This window comes from Heptranchias perlo, chromosome 25 (genome assembly GCF_035084215.1).
Source record: "Heptranchias perlo isolate sHepPer1 chromosome 25, sHepPer1.hap1, whole genome shotgun sequence".
NCBI classification, from domain to species: domain Eukaryota; kingdom Metazoa; phylum Chordata; class Chondrichthyes; order Hexanchiformes; family Hexanchidae; genus Heptranchias; species Heptranchias perlo.
The window spans coordinates 20,303,596-20,316,291 of NC_090349.1; the positions used below are offsets into that span (position 1 = coordinate 20,303,596).

The 12,696-nt window shown below is 37.1% G+C and overlaps 1 protein-coding gene across 1 annotated transcript in view; it reads left to right on the top strand.

The window, feature by feature from the left end:
• The window catches only part of rbm19 (RNA binding motif protein 19), a 243,022-nt gene that overhangs the window by 142,748 nt on the left and 87,578 nt on the right, over positions 1 to 12,696 (top strand). The gene's annotated exons all lie outside the window — the stretch shown is intronic.

The window sequence follows — 12,696 nt, forward strand, 5'->3', positions numbered from 1 at the left end:
TGAAAATGCTTTCCAGCTGCCAGACATGTACAGTTCTGGCTGCCATTAACCCTGATTCTGCAAACTGATGTAAGGTAAGTTTCAAGTTTGTCCATCTCTTTGAATGCTATTTGGGACAGATAAGGTGTTCTGTACTTGCAGATCGACAGAGAAGAACAGATAATCATGGGATCCAGTCAGGTTTTATCTAAATATATGATTCAGGTACTGGTATGTTAAAAGCAAGAAAGCAATGTGATAAGGACACTCAGCCAGACAGTCATCTATTCCTAGTGCAGACTTTGCAAAGATTTCAGAACCACACATATTGAAAGCAAGCCAGATCAGAATTGTATGTGTGTGAGAGTAAATCCTTTGTTAGCATCTATTATACATTGTACTTTTCAACCTACTTTTCCAATAAATTCCCATGTGGCATTATTACCTAGAGTTTCTTTGAGCACCTTTCATCCAATAATTCTGTAATTCTTTTATTTCACCATTTCTTACTCTACATTTGACTTTTAGTTAGCCAGTCAGTATGACCCTAAGCTGCATTGTTTTCCTCCCCACCTCTACCAGAAGAATGTAAAGAACTCAGTTGTCAAAGCTCTTTTTTGGTCTGAATGTTTTTATTAATCGGGAAACCAAAGTGAGCATCCAAAGCCTCAGTTGCAGAATACCGTCAAGATTGAAAGCGAATATGAGGTAAATCAGGAAGTAGTGACTAATGTAAATTTTAAAATCCTTAGAGTTATAGATGGAAGAAAAGACTGAGGAATTACACAAGCTCCTGGAGACTATGATGAGTAGGTGTCACAACCTCCATTGACTCAGCTACCTTCTATATGTAAGCTTGCTAGAAAGTGCACAAGGAAAAAATTGGGTTGACTGTGGATGCCCTGATTATCAAACAGTCTACCAACACTGAGTGTTTGAGTTCATTCATGAAGAAAGTTAGTTGACTGAGATACTGGATGGCAACTGTTGCCCTTGAAACCATACCTCAAGATAAATCCCAACCTTCCGAAGATATAATTTAAACTACTTATAGTTTGTATTTATTTTTTTTTCTTACTCACATGTAGATTTCCCATGCAAAATTTCCCATGCAAAATAGTGATCCAAAGCACCAAAGTAATTTGACTACAAATAAAGATACTGAAGTGTGGGAGGAGTGACACTTTGCTCCTAATGTAGTTGTAGCTTTGTACCTTGCCCTAGTGGCAGAGCAGATGACATGCACTTGTATCATTGTTCACCCATTAACACGGATTATTTCTGCAGGGATTCAACTGCCACTGAACCAGTGTTATTGCTGTGCACCTAGCATAGATGGGAAACACTGCATCTTTTTTGTAACACCAAGAGAAAAGCTTTGAGAAATTTAAACTTTATATATTCAGTTTTAAAACTCATACAGAAAAAGAATGCATTTTGTTTGTGAAGTCACTGTTCAGTTTTGTCCTACGGTAATCAAATTGGCACAGTGGGCTAGTTAGTATGAGTGAGCATGTGCTAGGCACAACGCATTATTTGGGAGGGATAAGATAATTTGATAACAGTGCTTTGGGTTTGGCTGGATCAGGGTGATAAAACGGTTTGTATTATAAAACTGTACAGTGACTTCACATATTAAATGTAATTTTTTCTGAAGGAAAATAAGGTTGGAAAAAATGAATACAGAAAGATTTGATTTCCCACAGTTTTTTCTCTTGTGTTACAAAAAGTTGCAGTGATTCCCATCTATATTATATATAGAGAAGGGTCTTGTGGGATTGGAGCACTGCCCATTGTGGAGCCTTAGGAGGGGTTATGATGACCACTGAATTGGCTCATTCTTTCCTGCCTTGGTTTGAGTCTGTGTTTGGGGTGTCTGGGTTGTATAGGTTTCCAGGAAAGGGCTCCAGACTGCCTGATACCTCCAGAGCCAATGTTTTTATAAGTTTTACTTGGTTTTCAAGATTTGTACAACAGGGTTATTCGTGTGGATAATCTCAGAACTGTCTTAAATTTTGCCACAACATATGTGCACAAAAGCATTTCATAACTCCTGATCTGCATGTAGAGTGAAACCTCATTAAATCTTTTGGGATTTATATTAGGTAGTCCACATATTTAGGTGGATTTTCTATTTAGATGACCTTTAAAAGAGATTTCAATTCTTTGGCTTTTATTTGACTTAAGGCCCTATTTTCATAAAACTGTTGCTGATGTTAAAATGTTATTTTCTGTCTACCAATGTATTGGGAGGGGGTGAATGATCTTTTGCAGAAAACTAAACTTCAACAGGACAGTAAAGCCTTTGAGAAAGGGGGATATAAGTCTGTACAAATGTTGTATAACCTGAGTGCTCCATTCAGTTCTAGAAAATAGACTGCTTATATATTGACTAACACATAAAACATATTGGAATAAAATCCAGAGATTTCAGCCCCTTTGGCAGCCACATAATCAGACACTTGCACAGTTTTTTGAATACACAACTTTTTTTAATTCCTTCAGAAATGATTAAGTAGGAGCTATTTATTTTCTGAACAAAAATTCTGTTTGATGTGTATTCCTCAGGCGAATTGTTCCGATTTTATTCATCGCTACTTTCCACTGTTGCAGTGCAAGTGATAAACCTGCCTGATAAGTGCTGTAAGTGAGCGTGATTGTCATGGCAAACAGTAGTGAAGCAGTGCTGCAGCTATTTCCAGTTATTTATAGACAGACATTCAAATATTGCTAAGGCATAGGCGATGTTGCTAGCAGTTTAGTCACCTGAAATATTTGCAAGTGAATCTTTATTAAATAGCCTATGATTAATATACATAGTGATGCTAGAAAGTATGACCTTTCTTGGTGACAAGTCACAGGGTGGCATGCCTTGTGTCGGCTTGCTTTGAAGTGTTCATGGAGTCTATTGCATGACATTGACCTTCTGTAACATGCAATGCATTTTTAGGATTGCTTTCTTTGAAAAATAACAGTTTATTAATTAAAAATATACTGACCAGAATGGAAGAATTGTGAGGGACATTATAAGACTTGATCAATTTTATATTTTTTTGCTTCACTTGATGAAACATATTTGTGCTGTCAGTCATCACTGATTTGGAGCTTTGTAGTTCTGATATGTTAAAATCTAAAATTTCTCTATATTTAGGTTACAATTACTAACCTTTTCAGCAACATGCTATTAAGTGCCCAGAGCATCGCTTTATAGGACAATCATTTTATATTCATAAATTAATTTTAAAATGAAAAATGTGTAATTTTTTGCACCTTTTTTTCCTCCCCTTGGAGTTTTCACCTGGAAAAATGAAGCTTCATTCCTTGCTTATTAGTATTTTACAATTCACAGTACCCTGACCAGAGAGAAATGAGTTCTCACTAGGTTATTTTGCCAACAGCAAATCTGATGCACTGTTGATCTGATGATGTGTATTTCTTTCATCTGGAGAACTGTATTAACAGCAACACTTGATGAGGCCCCAAACGGAGAAAATAAAAAGTGTTGCCCGCAGGGTTTCAATTGCTTTTTAGTTACAGCCATGTAATCTGAAATACTGTGAAACATGAAGCATTTTAATATTTTTACTCATTTTATAAGCAGTAGCAATTTCAAATGGTAAAATTGTATCAATAACTTATTTATTTATGACTTATATTTATTCAGGAACAGTGAGGTTCTTCACAATGATTTCACTGTTAAATGAAGGAGAAGATACAGTATAATGGGCCTTCACATTAATCATCCTGTAGTTTGGCAGATGTAACTTGAATGTGAAGAATAACAAAATAGTTCAAAAGGTGTGTAATGGAAAAAATGCAGGCACGAGAAGTTAAGGATGAATTTCTTGAAATTTTGCAAGAATCCAAAAATAGAGATTTTTACAATAACTACTGGTTATATTACATCTTTAAAGTTGAAAAATGTTCCAAGGTGCTTAATATAGTTTAAAGCATTAATCAGTTTATGCAGTGCATTATTTTTTTCAGTGGCTAATCCTAAATATTTTGTGGGCAATGCTGCTTTGGAGCCAATTATAACCATATTTAGGATAGTGAGTTTTCAGCTTTGTCTGATTGGAGACATTTTTGAAAAGCAGGACTCCATCTTTATCAGCTCTTCTTTGATGTATCTTTTCATGGTTCTAACTGTACCAAACTCATCAAATGCCATGAATGTTCTTTACACTTCTGTGTAGCTAATTTACACAGCACAGTTATATACTAGTATCGATTCAAGAATTATTGCTGGCAGTATTTTAAATCTTCCAACACCTTCAATCATGGTGATCTGGCAATGCAACCATAAATAAAATCCCACCTCCATTTCCAGTGAGAAGATTCCTATCTAACATCAATAATATCTCTCGTGATTTTTTTTGGCAGCCGAAGGATGAATTTACTTTCCATTTCCGACAGTTTTTCTGCTTGTTCTATTCAGATCAATGAATTACCAAGTGATTTCTTTTCCTTCCTCACATCCACACCCACTCCCTCCCCCAAAGTTTATTTGGTATGCTAGAAAGAGTTGATGGCCTGGGATCTCACAAGGTGATATCGCACAAGCAACCACACAATATATGTTGGAAGGAGCTGCAAAATTAGAGGTAATCTTCATGCTCTTACATAAGGGCATGGAATTAACATGATTACTTTTTGAAAATGGAGAGGTAAAGTACCTTGTATGCATTTTATCTGTGTGATTAATTTGTGAGATCAAACAGTGACTATGCAGTGAACTGATATTTCAGTCCGATTGAAAATGACAGTGTTATTTTTGTTGAGGCTAATATTTGCTTTGTGTTTCAAAGTAATATTTAGCTACAGTTTTATGTATTTTTTAATTAGTTTCAGCATGTCTTGTAACTAAAAAAAATACACTTTTACATAGATGGAATTTTGTGTCAATGTGTACCAGATAGTCAAACATTTTGTTTTTATTCTCTTCTATGCATCATTTAATTATTTCCCTTAATTAGCAAAGATGCACCAGTTTAACTACAAATAGAGATATAGGTGTGGATTCATCTGCAGTCACTTTCATGCTTTGATATTTTTTTTTAAGTGTAAGTGGGCAGTCCAGGGGTATAGCACAATGCATGGTGATACTTATTCTGTCACTCAGCAGTGTTTCAATAATATTCAAGGCACATTATCCCACAGATATTCCCTTAAAGTGACACCCTCTGTAAACTAGACATGGTTACATCTGATTACTTTCTTGTAATTTTGAACCTCAGACAGTAGCTGCCCATTGTAATATTGCTTAGCCATTGTTCTTTGTTACTAGCAGCTGCCTCACCTGTGATGTCCAATTATCAAAAAAAGGCAAATTCTCGAACAAGAAAAGGCCTTTTGACACATTAAGCCCACGTGATCTAGAATCCAAGGACAAGTTCTCTATCAGAGACTTCCCTCTCACATCACCTGACCCCATAGTTTATGCAAATTTAAGTTTATTCCTCTACCTTTCCTGGAAACAAAAAACAATTATTAATATTTGTAACCTTCAATAACCCTTCTTGACAGATATCCAGTCCAACTCCCTTTTAAGCATTGCATCTTTAGACAGCGCTAAAGCAGGAAGGTAACTTAAAGGAAAATAACTTGTATGTAATAAAACCTGTTGAATGGTAAAGTTTGGGATCATCATTAGTTTTGTGTGAATGTGCAATTATAGATTTTCCACTCTTGAGCATGCACATATCTGCAATTCATGCATGCCTATTCCATTATGTCAAATTTAGCCATCTAAATAAATTAGTAGCAACAATTTGGGGAATATATTTATAGCCACTTTCCTCTTCATATCATTCTTTAGCTGGAAGCATATGGGATATTGGCCACAGTATGTCCATAATGACAATTGGCAATACTACTACAAATTGATTTGCCAAGCGGCATTCATTTCACAAGCAAATTTCCATTCCACCATCCCCAGAGGTGAAAGCATTTGGATCCCAATTCAATCAAGATTTGATGATAATCAGCGTAGGATTTACCTGTAAAAGGCTTGGGGAAAGAGGAGTGGCTTATTTTGAGACAATTGACCATCCTTTGTTAGAAAAACAAACAACTCCAACTGCACTTCACATTTTATATTCTAACAGTGACAAATGAATATATTTAAACATACTAATTGTCTAATTTAAACCATTGTAATTAGAAGAAAATAACTGTATTCTCCCTTGAATTGCCTAATGTGCTGCATTTTGGATATCCCTATCAGTTATATAATTTTATGAGCGTCATCTCAGCGTTGGCACCTTTGTTAAATTAAGAGGGGGGAAAGAAAGAGCTCTTGCCTGCATCAGAGGGAAGACCCTTACATCTCAGACAGATTTGAGTGTCGGACGGTGCTGGGACTCCAATCTGTACAGTGTTAAAAAGCAAGCAACTTAATTACTATGGCACATGGTGTATCAATGTAATGTTTATCAATGAAACACTATTTTCTTTGGCTAGAGATATGTTGATTAGAATTTTCAGACAATTTTAAGCCGGGGGTAGAATCTATTATAAGTAAGATAATAGAAATTGGTGTTTGAATGTGAAGTATTTTGACATTTGTTGAGATTCTCATTTATGTTGAGAGAGATCTGCTTTTCTAAAGTGAGACCTGTATGCACTATATCTGTATCTACCTACTGGCTCATCTGTGTATCTACATTTGTCCCTCAAATACCGCATGATGATAACCATCATATGTCCTCCTATAAGTGTAAAATTTAGAAAACTGTTACATTGGCCAACAAAAACAGTCAATTTCAATTTTGTGAAAAGCCAAAATACACTACTAGTGTTTGTATTATAGTGTTGGAACAGGATTACATGCCCACACTATAACTGGAGGTCTCCCTATATACATAGGCACTGGACCAGGTTGGTGATTTTGAAATTCAGCTAAAGTTAATGACCAGTGTACTCCAGCTTTGAAAGCCAAAAGGTCACTCTCCATAATAGTTTTTTTTGTTTATGTTTAGCTGAGCAGTGCTTTTTATGTCAAAAACTACAAAAAGCTCAGAGATTTCTAACAGTGAAAAGGATCATTTTGCTTTTCTTCAGAGCTATGCCCAAGATGTATTTTGGTATCAGTCGATTTGGTAGACAGAGTTTTGCTGCATGCTGCAATATTTGTTCCGATCACATTATCTTGAAAGCGAATTTTTGTTCTTTTAATCGTATATGAATAAAAGTAAACAAATCTTAAGATTTAAAAAAAAACAAGTTACTAGTTAGTACAGGACGTAATTCAAACAAATATCCGTGCACGTCCAAGCAGTGAAGGAAACATGGTATTGTCTTAATTTCAGCTAAGATCACTACTTTCTGGCACTAGTTGCTTTCTGCAACTGCATAGACAAATGCAGTCTACTCTTGTGAATTCAAGGTCTCCTTTTGTGCTAAAAAAATGTAATTATCCAATAATTTGAAATATGCACCATAAATAAAACTGCAAAATGGGAAATTAGTTCCTAATTTGAACAAAACAACTTTGAATCATGACTTTGTGATCTTTGAGTTTATCCACAATAATTAAATGGAGTTGTGCCCCAAAACATTGATCTAAAACACCATATGGTAAAATTTCTGCATTGCTTAATTCATAGGGAACTCGCAGAATTTCTGCACTAAAATGAGAGTTTTAATTTTATTCAAAATAAGTGAAACATTTAAAAGTTTTTTTTTTAAAAACTTTGTACAAAGTTTTCAATTATGTATTCCAATTTTAATCAAAATATGGGTAAATACTAGGAAAAATTAGTTAGTTACTGCTGGCAATTACACAGTTCATGAAGTACTGTTTCCATTTAAAAAATATCTTTATGATTCTGCCATCCAAAGTGAAGCAGCAAAATTGCACAGTTGAACTGAAGTGGAAGATATATGTAGCATTACAGTCAAACACATGACAAACTGATTTGTTTTTAGCTGGTGTGATTGTGCAGTTGATCATGCTGTCAATTGCAGCATCATACCAATTTAAAAAGCTTGATTCTCCTACACTGATCTGAGTTTCAAAAGCTGCAAAAAACATTCAGTGCTCAAAAGATTTCACTGAAAATAACAATGGAGATTTCCATTTTCTCATTAGTTTCATTGTTAAAGCAAACCATTTGAATTCTTTCTAATATTTCAGACTTTTAGAACTTCATTTGCACATTTAAAAGCTTTGGGCTGAACTAAAATACGTCTTCACGCTAAATTGTAAATGTAATTCACCACTGAAACTGTTAGTTTAAAAATAAGAGATGTGTAGATGTGATTGTGGATTTCACAATTAACGATGGGTTTTCCTTTTAGTGGCAACTTTGTGTCAGAACACCCTTCTGATGAAAGGTTTCTGCCCAAAACAGAAACCTGCATTCTGTTTATTTCCAGTACTTTATTTCATATTTTCATAATTTGCCATCTTTTTTCTTTTTGTCTAATTAAATCTAACATTAACCAAGATTTAGTACAAGTATTGTTATGGAGGTAAACATAAGGTATGATACCTTAAATGGCATAATTTTATTTAGCATCTGTGTTATCACTGTTAGCTGCAAAAAATTTATCCCCCTGCTGTGCCAGTTTGTATCTTGCCCCTCAAGCAACAGGTGGATGAAACAGCTGTGGAATTCATGTCAGTCCAAATGTGTGATGTCCGGCGTCAGCCTGTAGCAGGTCAAGTGGTCTGCAGTCCCTTCTTGAAGGCCTCAATTTGATTTTCCTTTTTAACACTTTTTAAATGAAATATTTCATAATTTCCTTGTTTCTAACCTCTAGTAATGAGCACAGCATTTTAAATTGCAGTTTCCCTAATCAATATTGACTAGACCTATGCTAAAGCATCTGTTAATTGCAAGACATAGGTTAAAAAAACAAAATTTCCTGTTATAGTTTGTCATTATGACGTTATATTCCATTGGTTTAATGTTCACATGCAATTGATTTTCCACTCTCTGGTATGTTGTAATTGGATTACTAACCATAAAATCCAGGTGCCTGGAGGTTATTTGCAATTTATATATGGTAAGCATCGAATGAATTTGTATCTGTGCTGCAAAAAAAGAAAACTTTGGTATTGGATCCTTGTTGCTAACCCTACCATCTGTCACTGAACATCTATGCTATAAATTCCTTTTTCCTTCATCGTCTGTTATTGGGAATTTTATATTTTTCTGAATTCTCAGACACATTTCTGTATGTCTTCGTTATTTCCACATTCTGTGAGGTGTTTCGTTCTAATATGTTGCACTCCAGGAGGTTTCTTGGATAACATGCTGGTTCCACAACCTGTGACCAATCCTGTTCAAACATGCTGAATTTCTTCACGCCAATTCTAAGCCTCCTAAGGTTGTAACTGCACCTCAGTGTGAGACTTAGTATTCATTCTTAGATTTGATCGCTTTTCTGTTTCTAGGCTATTTTACTTGTCTACCACAAGTGTTACAGTAATTTCAAAATGCCTGAAAAAAAGTTTCACCAAAGCCTTTACTACAGCCGCCCCAATTGTAAGTTGTACTGACCAGGAAGAGTCCCTGATTCGATAGAGGTGTTACAATTGGCCACAGAGCCCCTGAGAAAATTAGCCTCTTTCCTTGTTGATTACTATCCGGCAATCCTGCTGAGAATGCATGCAGGATACTAGGTGAGGGCAGGATTGGGTTCAGATGTATGTCACAAATAGATAACCTGCCGGCACTCATTGTCAAATCTTACAAATGAATAGTGGTCACTTGGATGAGGTACAAAAAGATTAACCCAGTTATCACCTTCAGAAGGGGAGGAGGAGAATTGAGGAGAAAAAGTTTTTAAAAATTTTTATCACAACTTGTGTATTGTATGTAAATATAAGCTCAAAGCCTGCAAATGTGGATGATTGTCCAGTTTTGGACAAGCTATAATTGCCTTCAGCTAAATATTGGGAAGACCAAAGCCATTATCTTTGGTCCCCACCACAAACTCTACCCTTGCCACCGATTTCATTCCCCTCCCTGGCCGCTGTCTTAGGCTGAACCAGAGTGTTCACAACCTTGGCATCCTGTTTTGGCCATGAGCTGAGTTTCTAACCTCATGTGCTTTCCATCACAAAGACTGCCTACTCCCACTTCAGTAACATTACCTGCCTCCACCCCTACCTCAGCCCATCGGATGCTGAAACTCTCATGCCTTTGTTACCTCCAATCTCGATTACTCCAATGCTCTCCTGGCCGGCCTCCACCCTCCAGAAACTTCAGCTCATCAAATACTTTGTTGCCCATATCCTTTCCCGCACCAAGTCCCTCACTCTTATCCCTGTCCTTGCTTACCTCCATTGCGTATCAGTCCCACAGTGCCTCAAATTTAAAATTCTCATTCTTGTGTTCAAGAGCTACAAAGAGAGTATGAAAAGAAACTAAAGCTACAAAAGGAGAGTATGAAAAGAAACTTGCAAGGGATATCAAAACCAATATGAAGAACTTTTATAGTTACATTGGGAAAAAGAGGGTGGTCAGGAGCAGTGTTGGCCACTTAAAAACTGAAAGTGGGGATATTGTCATTGACAATGGGGAAATGGCGGACATGTTGAACAATTACTTTGCGTCAGTATTTACAGTGGAAAAAGAGGATAGCATGCCTGAAAACTAATATTGAATCGGGGACAGGGATTCGATAAAATTAACACAAGTAAAGCAACAGTAATGAAGAAAATAATAGCACGAAAGAGTGACAAATCCCCAGGACCAGATGGTTTCCATCCCAAGGTTTTAAAGGAAGTAGGGTGAGCACATTGCAGATGCCCTAACTATAACCTTTCTCTAGATTCAGGAACTGTCCCTCTAAATTGGAAAATTGCGCATGTCACTCCGCTTTTTAAGAAAGGAGAGAGAGGGAAACCAGGGAATTTTCGACCAGTTAGCCTAACATCTGTTGTGGGGAAAATGCTGGAGTCTATAATTAAGGATAGGGTGACTGAAAATTCTAGAGAATTTTCAGTTAATCAGAGAGAGCCAGCATGGATTTGTGAAAGGTAGGTTGTGCCTAACAAACCTGATTGAATTTTTTTGAAGAGGTGACTAAAGTAGTGGACAGGGGAATGTCAATGGATATTATTTATATGGACTTCCAGAAGGCATTTCATAAGGTCCCACATAAGAGACTGTTAGCTAAGATAGAAGCCCATGGAATCGAGGGAAAAGTATGGACTTGGATAGGAAGTTGGCTGAGCAAAAGGTGACAGAGAGTAGGGATAATGGGTAGGTACTCACATTGGCAGGATGTGACGAGTGGAGTCCCGCAGGGATCTGTGTTGGGGCCTCAGTTATTCACAATATTTATTAACGACTTAGATGAAGGCATAGAAAGTCTCATATCTAAGTTTGCTGATGACACAAAGATTGGTGGCATTATAAGCAGTGTAGATTAAAACATAAAATTACAAAGGGATATTGATAGATTAGGTGAATGGGCAAAACTGTGGCAAATGGAATTCAATGTCGACAAATGTGAGGTCATCCACTTTGGATCAAAAAAGGATAGAACAGGGTACTTTCTAAATGGTAAAAAGTTAAAAACAGTGGATGTCCAAAGGGACCTAGGGATTCAGGTACATAGATCATTGAAGTGTCATGAACAGGTGCAGAAAATAATCAATAAGGCTAATGGAATGCTGGCCTTTATATCTAGAGTACAAGGGGGCAGAAGTTATGCTGCAGCTATACGAAACCCTGGTTAGACTGCACTGTGAGCAGTTCTGGGCACGGCACCTTCGGAAGGACATATTGGCCTTGGAGGGAGTGCAGCGTAGATTTACTGGAATGATACCCGGACTTCAAGGGTTAAGTCACGAGGCGAGATTACACAAATTGGGGTTGTATTCTCTGGAGTTTCGAAGATTAAGGGGTGATCTGATCGAAGTTTATAAGATATTAAGGGGAACAGATCGGGTGGATAGAGAGAAACTATTTCCGCTGGTTGGGGATTCGAGGACTTGGGGGCGCAGTCTAAAAATTAGAGTCAGACCTTTTGGGAGCAAGATTAGAAAACGTTTCTACACACAAAGGGTGGCAGAAGTTTGGAACTCTCTTCCGCAAACGGCAATTGATACTGGCTCAATTGCTAAATTTAAATCTGAGATAGATAGCTTTTTGGCAGTCAAAGGTATTAAGGGATATGGGCCAAAGGCGGGTATATGGAGTTGGATCACAGATCAGCCATGATCTTATCAAATGGCGGAGCAGGCACGAGGGGCTGAATGGCCTACTCCTGTTCCTATGTAGTGTCGCTCTTTCCTATCTCTGTATCCTTTTGCAACCCTATAAACCTCCCCCCACCAAAACTATCTGCTTCTCTGACTCTGGCTTCTTGTGGATCCCCCACCTTTCTTTCACTTGTGCTTTCTGCCACCTAGCTCCTGCACTCTGAATTGCCTCCCCAGACCCCTCTGCCACTCCACCTCCCAGAACCTTCTTAAAACCTACCTCTTTGGTCATAGAAACAGGCTTCAGCCTCTCAAGTTTGTTCTGCCATTCACGCATTTCATGGCTGATCTGTACCTCAACTCCACTCCATTTATCCACCTTTGATCCATATCCTTTGACAACTTTACCTGATAAAAATCTATTGATCTCAGTCTTGAAGATTTCATTTAACCAAGCAGCCATTCTTTTGGGGGAGAGTGTTTCAGATTTCCACTATTTGTGTGAAAGAGTCCTTCTCAATTTCACTCCTGAATCGCCTAGCTCTAATTGTAAG